Genomic DNA, 7,250 nt, shown 5'->3' with positions numbered 1-7,250 from the left:
TTCTGTCTTCACCAAACGCACAACAGAGGTTATTCTTACGGGAATGGAAGCATTTATCCCCTTTTCCTCCAAGACGACTTCTTCATCCAATCCATCCTTCAACTGTTCCTGGTTTGAGGACATTTAGGCAAGAGATCAGTCATATCGGGCTTGGTGAAAAAAAAAAATCTTTCCTCTGGCTCTCATTCAGGTTTTATCACTGTCCGTAATCATTGCAAGTACGTTAACTGTCAGGCTAAGCGTTTCTTTATTCAAAGGAAGTGAGATAACGTCTCCTTGTAATCCACTGATAGGTCTTTCTGGTCTTTAGCTAAGGCCATCTCTTACAACTTCTGTCGCTCTACCTTTCCTTCACTTTTCCGTTCTAACAGTACTATAGCTGTCTCTCCCGCAGACAAAGCAACTTTCTTTGGTTCCCATTTCTCCTCTAACTCCACCTTGGATGATTCTAACATTTCTCTATCCCTTGACGCACCTCTTACTAACCGTATGCCCCTCCTAACCGTATGCCCTTCCGACTGTCCACGAAACGCCTCTCTCTCTTAACCCAAGTAAGGCTTATGGTCCTGATGGCATCCATACCCCGTGTACTGAAAGAGTGTGCCTTTGAAGTTGCACCAGTGCTTGCTCGTCTGTTCCGTTTCTGTGTAAAAACCAAAACTTTCCTTTTTCTTGGCAGCATACGTTGATATATCTCATCTCTAAGAATGGTGACCGTTTGACCCCTCTAACTATCGTCTTATAGCTTTGAAATTTGCTATTTCCAAAGTGTTTGAATTCCTCCTCAACTCCCGTATCCCTAAACATCTCGAAAATCAGTCTTCTCTCTGATCACCAGTATGGCTTCCGTAAAACGAGATCCACTGTTGATATTGTTTCCTATCTTACTAATGTCTGGTCATCATCGCTGCAAGATTCCGGGGAATCATGTGTAGTTGCCCTCGACAGAGTCAAAACTTTTGATAGAGTGTAGCATCGGCGTCTCATCTTCTAGGCTCCCCTCTTTTGGCTTCGCTCTCTCACTTTGTTCTTACGGCCAATCTATTTCTGTGGTTGTAGATGGATCAGCCTTCTCCATTTCCCTAAGAGCAACTGTGTCCCTAAAGATTCTGTCCTATCCCCTACACATTTTCTCCTTTTCATCAGCGATTTCCTATTTTCCACAAATAATCAAATGCACTCATTCTCTAACGACTCAACACTAAATTCCTCCATATCACTCGATTTTGTTCCTCTCGCTCGATCTGCATCTCGTCTTGACATAGCTTCCTCGGTTGACTCTTGGACAGGACATATCAGTGGGGTAGACGAAATCTAATCAGGTTTAATGCATCCAGGACCCTTTTTCTATTCATCTCTCCATCGAAAACTTCTCACAACTTTCGTCTCTTCTTTGACTGTTCTGTAATTCCATCTCATTCTTGGAAAACTCTTATTACGGAATTTCTAAGCCTCCATCTAAGATACTGGGGGTCCTGTTTAGATATCGAAATTTCTTTCCTTCTGAACAGTTGCTCAGTTTATACAAGGGATTGACTCGTCCTTGTATGGAGTACTGCTCTCACATTTGGGGTGGTTCTAGCTCTGCATCCTTACTTGACAGAGTTGAGTCGAAAGCGGATCGACTTATAAACTCTCACGGGCTCACTTTCAAACTTGACCCCCTTGCCCTACGCCGCACTGTCGGTTCACTTTTCCTCTTCTACAGGTATTACTTTGGTTTTTGCTCCCGAGATCTGGCTGCCTGTGTGCCCCCTCTACTAGCTAGAATACGCAATACTCTGCAAGCTGCTGTGTCACATGATTACTGTGTGACCGTTAGCAACTCAAGGGTGGGCCGTTTAGATAACTGTTTCTTTCCCTACAACTTGAAGCTTTGGGACTCTCTGCCTTCTCATGTCTTTCCCAATAACTATGACCTGACACATTTCAAAAGACCTGTTTTTCACTTCCTCCAAAATTCGCAAATACTTTCCTTTGTCTATTCTTTTTCCCCTTTCATAATCCTTTTCGTATCTCAATCATGGCCAGACTTTAATGTGGACTTTTGTCCGTGACTGGAGCCTCCAACGTCAAAAAGATTACCCTTACCTCACATTCCAGGAACTTATACTCACTTCCCTTCTCCCAGCATATGTATCCTAGAATGACTCGAACAGCACTAAACAACCGCCATCCCAACTTATTCACCACCTATCAGACATATCCATCTGAAACAAGGCTCCCCAGCTGAGTTACATTCTGAGCCACGTTCTGCACACAACCCATTTCCCCATCATTACAAACATCATTTCCCTATATCAGACGACATATCTCGTTCCCCTATATTAGACGACACATCTCATTCCCCTATATCAGAAGGCCTATCTCGTTCCCCTATATCAGAAGACCATCTCGTTTCCCTGTATCACAAAGCCCATCATGCCTAAGATGTAACCTGTCTATGGACTACACCGAAGTTATTCCTTGCTTGCCCTATGCTCGCCCCACACAGACATACAAACATCACCGCTTGGCCAAATTTCTGAGCGCTGCAGGTGCTCCTAAGAAAAGGTTCCTGAAGCAGGAAATAATGCATAGACAAATGAAGGACAGACCGCTGTACCAGGACCCGTCCAGCCGACATGAGTCTGGAAAACATACCCTGTCGTGCAGGTAACCACACAATATCCCGTGTCTCTCGGCCAAGCCTCGCGCAACGCGACACCTCCGCACAAACCTCACGTGCACTCCAGCCGTAGTCACCCCTCGTACGTCAAGCGGTACGTCTGAGCGGTATGTTCACACTCCACCCTCACCTCATCATAACCCGAGGTGGTCGGTGGTGGCAACACGTGAGTCTTTAGTGGTAGTGATAGTGAGGGAGTAATGATGAGTGCTTCCGGAGTGTGTGTGTGTGTGTGTGTGTGTGTGTGTGTTTAGTGGGGTACGATGAAGGTGGTAGAAGACGTGAGCGTGTAGACAACGGGGTCATGAGGAAGATGAGTGTGTAGGAGAAGCTCGTGTGTGTGGTGGGCATGTGAATACATGTAAGCAGTGGCATATTAAAGACTTTTGGGCTTTGGGGACAAAATATTATTGTTCCCCTTTATGAGGAGGAGGTATTTGGGGGGGCCCCCAAAATTACTGGGACCCAGGATAATCTATGGAAAGACAAACCCTCTAACAGAACTTGAGGGAACTCGTATCTTCTCATTTCCAAGGTCCCATAACTATATAAGCCTGGGATGATGTAAGGAAACTTGGATCGTTTCATATTCCTAACCCGTTAAAGGGTAAGAAAAAACAGACTGTCTCATTTTCAAGTACCCTCCCCTCCCCCAACTCGGCTCTCCCCACCTACATCCAAGCTGTCGGGTCCCGATTCCACCTTGATATGTGCAGTAGGCATACTGGTCGTGTGAGGTGTGTATAGAAGGGTAGTGTATTGTGGGACATGAGTGTATCAAGAAAGCTCTCAGAGGTAGTGTATACACCGTGGTGCACAGCAGGGAGGAGGCGCTGTGAAGGCTGCAGTGACGTGCATGACGACCACGTGTGGTACCTCACACAGCTGTGGCTGAACCCACGGAGCCTGGGGAGGGGGGGGTTCCTGGTCCCCATCATCCAACCTGCAGGAGGTTCCTAACCCAACCCACCTCACTACCACCACCACCACCACTAGTCAGGTGACCAGTGAGGGAGAGACAGATCTGGGATACTAGGTCTTGATGGCTGGGAGAGCCAGTGATGGTGATTGTAGTTGTGTGGTTGTAGAGGTGGGCGTCCTAGCTTCGTCTCTTCGATGTATATCAACTGACATATTTCTCTCTTGTGTCTCCTCTGATGATGTGATTATTACACGAAAGTGCACTTGGGAACTTATCGTGTTCCATTTTCCCCGTGGACTCATACTGGTAGAGGATGTGTGGATCAGGTGTTTGCTTTGAAGAATGTATGTGAGAAATACTTAGAAAAGCAAATGGATTTGTATGTAGCATTTATGGATCTGGAAAAGGCATATGATAGAGTTGATAGAGATGTTTTGTGGAAGGTATTAAGAATATATGGTGTGGGAGGCAAGTTGTTAGAAGCAGTGAGATATTTTTATCGAGGATGTAAGGCATGTGTACGTGTAGGAAGAGAGGAAAGTGATTGGTTCTCAATGAATGTAGGTTTACTGCAGGGGTGTGTGATGTCTCTATGGTTGTTTAATTTGATTATGGATGGGGTTGTTAGGGAGGTGAATGCAAGAGTTTTGGAAAGAGGGGCAAGTTGCAATCTGTTGTGGATGAGAGAGCTTGGGAAGTGAGTCAGTTGTTGTTCGCTGATGATACAGCGCTGGTGGCTGATTCATGTGAGAAACTGCAGAAGCTGGTGACTGAGTTTGGTAAAGTGTGTGAAAGAGGAAAATTAAGAGTAATTGTGAATAAGAACAAGGTTATTAGGTACAGTAGGGTTGAGGGTCAAGTCAATTGGGAGGTAAGTCTGAATGGAGAAAAACTGGAGGAAATGAAGTGTTTTAGATATCTGTGAGTGGATTTGGCAGTGGATGAAACCGTGGAAGCGGAAGTGAATCATAGGGTGGGGGAGGGGGCGAAAATTCTGGGAGCGTTGAAGAACGTGTGGAGGTCGAGAACATTATCTCGGAAAGCGAAAATGGGTATGTTTGAAGGAATAGTGGTTGCAACAAGTTATATGGTTGCGAGGCGTGGGCTATGGATAGAGGTGTGCGCAGGAGGGTGGATGTGCTGGAAATGAGATGTTTGAGGACAATGTCTGGTGTGAGGTGGTTTGATCGAGTAAGTAATGTAAGGGTAAGAGAGATGTGTGGAAATAAAAAGAGTGTGGTTGGGAGAGCAGAAGAGCGTGTTTTGAAATGATTTGGTCACATGGAGAGAATGAGTAAGGAAAGATTGACCAAGAGGACATATGTGTTGAAGGTGGAGGTAACAAGAAGTGGGAGACCAAATTGGAGGTGGAAAGATGGAGTGAAAAAGATTTTGAGTGATCGGGGACTGAACATGCAGGAGGGTGAAAGGCGTGCAAGGAATAGAGTGAATTGGAACGATGTGGTATACCGGGGTCGACGTGCTGTCAATGGATTGGACCAGGGCATGTGAAGCGTCTGGGGTAAAACATGGAAAGTTCTGTGGGGCCTGGATGTGGATAGGGAGTGTGGTTTCGGTGCATTATTACATGTCAGCTAGAGACTGAGTGTGAACGAATGGGGCCTTTGATGTCTTTTCCTGGCACTACCTCGCACACATGAGGGGGGAGGGGGTTGTTATTCCATGTGTGGCGAGGTGGCGATGGGAATAAATAAAGGCAGACTATGAATTATGTACATGTGTATATATGTATATGTCTGTGTGTATATATATATATATATATATATATATATATATATATATATATATATATATATATATATATATATATATATATATATATATATATATATATATATATATATATATATATATACATTGAGATGTATAGGTATGTATATTTGCGTGTGTGGACGTGTATGTATATACATGTGTATGCGGGTGGGTTGGGCCATTCTTTCGTCTGTTTCCTTGCGCTACCTCGCTAACGCGGGAGACAGCGACAAAGCAAAATAGATAAATAATAAATAAATAAATAAATAAATAAATAAATAAATAAATATACATATATATATATATATATATATATATATATATATATATATTTTTTTTTTTTTTTATACTTTGTCGCTGTCTCCCGCGTTTGCGAGGTAGCGCAAGGAAACAGACGAAAGAAATGGCCCAACCCCCCCCCCATACACATGTACATACACTTTCTAAAATGGGAAACAGAAGATATATATATATATATATATATATATATATATATATATATATATATATATATATATATATTGAAGAGCTTGTAGATTTGTGTGCTGAAAAAGGACTGGTGATCGGGAATACCTGGTTTAAAAAGAAAGATATATATATAAGTATACCTATGTAAGTAGGAAAGATGGCCAGAGAGCGTTATTGGATTACGTGTTAATTGATAGGCGCGTGAAAGAGAGACTTTTGGATGTTAATGTGCTGAGAGGTGCAACTGGAGGGATGTCTGATCATTATCTTGTGGAGACGAAAGTGAAGATTTGTAGAGGTTTTCAGAAAAGAAGAGAGAATGTTGGGATGAAGAGAGTGGTGAGAGTAAGTGAGCTTGGGAAGGAGACTCGAGTGAGGAAGTACCAGGAGAGACTGAATACAAAATAAGAATAGGTGAGAGCAAAGGACGTAAGGGGAGTGGGGGAGGCATGGGATGTATTTGGGGAAGTAGTGATGTCGTGCACAAAAGATGCTTGTGGCATGAGAAGCGTGGGAGGTGGGCAGAGTAGAAAGGGTAGTGAGTGGTGGGATGAAGAAGTAAGATTATTAGTGAAAGAGAAGAGAGAGGCATTTGGACGATTTTTGCAGGAAAATAGTGCAAATGTCTTAGAACTGTATAAAATAAGGAGACAGGAGGTCAAGAGATAGGTGCAGGAGGTGAAAAAGAGGGCAAACGAAAGTTGGGTTGGGAGAGTATCATAAACTTTAGGGAGAGTAAAAAGTTGTTTTGGAAGGAGGTAGATAAAGTGCGTAAGACAAGAGAACAAATGGGAACATCGGTGAAGGGTGCTAATGAGGAGGTAATAACAGGTAGCGGTGATGTAAGAAGGAGATGGAGTATTTTGAAGGTTTATTGAATATGTTATATGATAGAGTTGCAGATATAGGATGTTTTGATCGAGGTGGTGTGCAAAGTGAGAGGGTTAGGGAGAATGATTTAGTAAACAGAGAAGAGGTAGTGAAAGCTTTGCGGAAGATGAAAGACGGCAAGGCGGCGGGTTTGGATGGTATTGCAGTGGAATCTATTAAATTGGGGAGTGACTGTGTTGTTGACTGGTCGGTAAGGATATTTGGTGAGTGTATGGCTCAGGGTGAAGTGCCTGAGGATTGGCGGAATGTAGGCTTAGTACCATTGTACAAAGGAAAAGGGGATAAGGGTGAGTGTTCAGATTACAGAGGTATAAGTTTATTGAGTATTCCTGGGAAATCATATGGGAGGATATTGATTGAAAGGAAGAAGGCATGTACAGAGCATCAGATTGTGGAAGAACAGTGTGGTTTCAGAAGTGGTAGAGGATGTGTGGATCAGGTGTTTGCTTCGAAAAATGTGTGGATCAGGTGTTTTCTTTGTAGAATGTATGGAAGAAATACATAAAAAAAAAAAAAAAAATGGATTTG

The sequence above is a fragment of the Panulirus ornatus genome, chromosome 19 (assembly GCF_036320965.1).
Source record: "Panulirus ornatus isolate Po-2019 chromosome 19, ASM3632096v1, whole genome shotgun sequence".
Lineage (NCBI taxonomy): Eukaryota > Metazoa > Arthropoda > Malacostraca > Decapoda > Palinuridae > Panulirus > Panulirus ornatus.
This window is presented reverse-complemented; position numbering follows the sequence as displayed.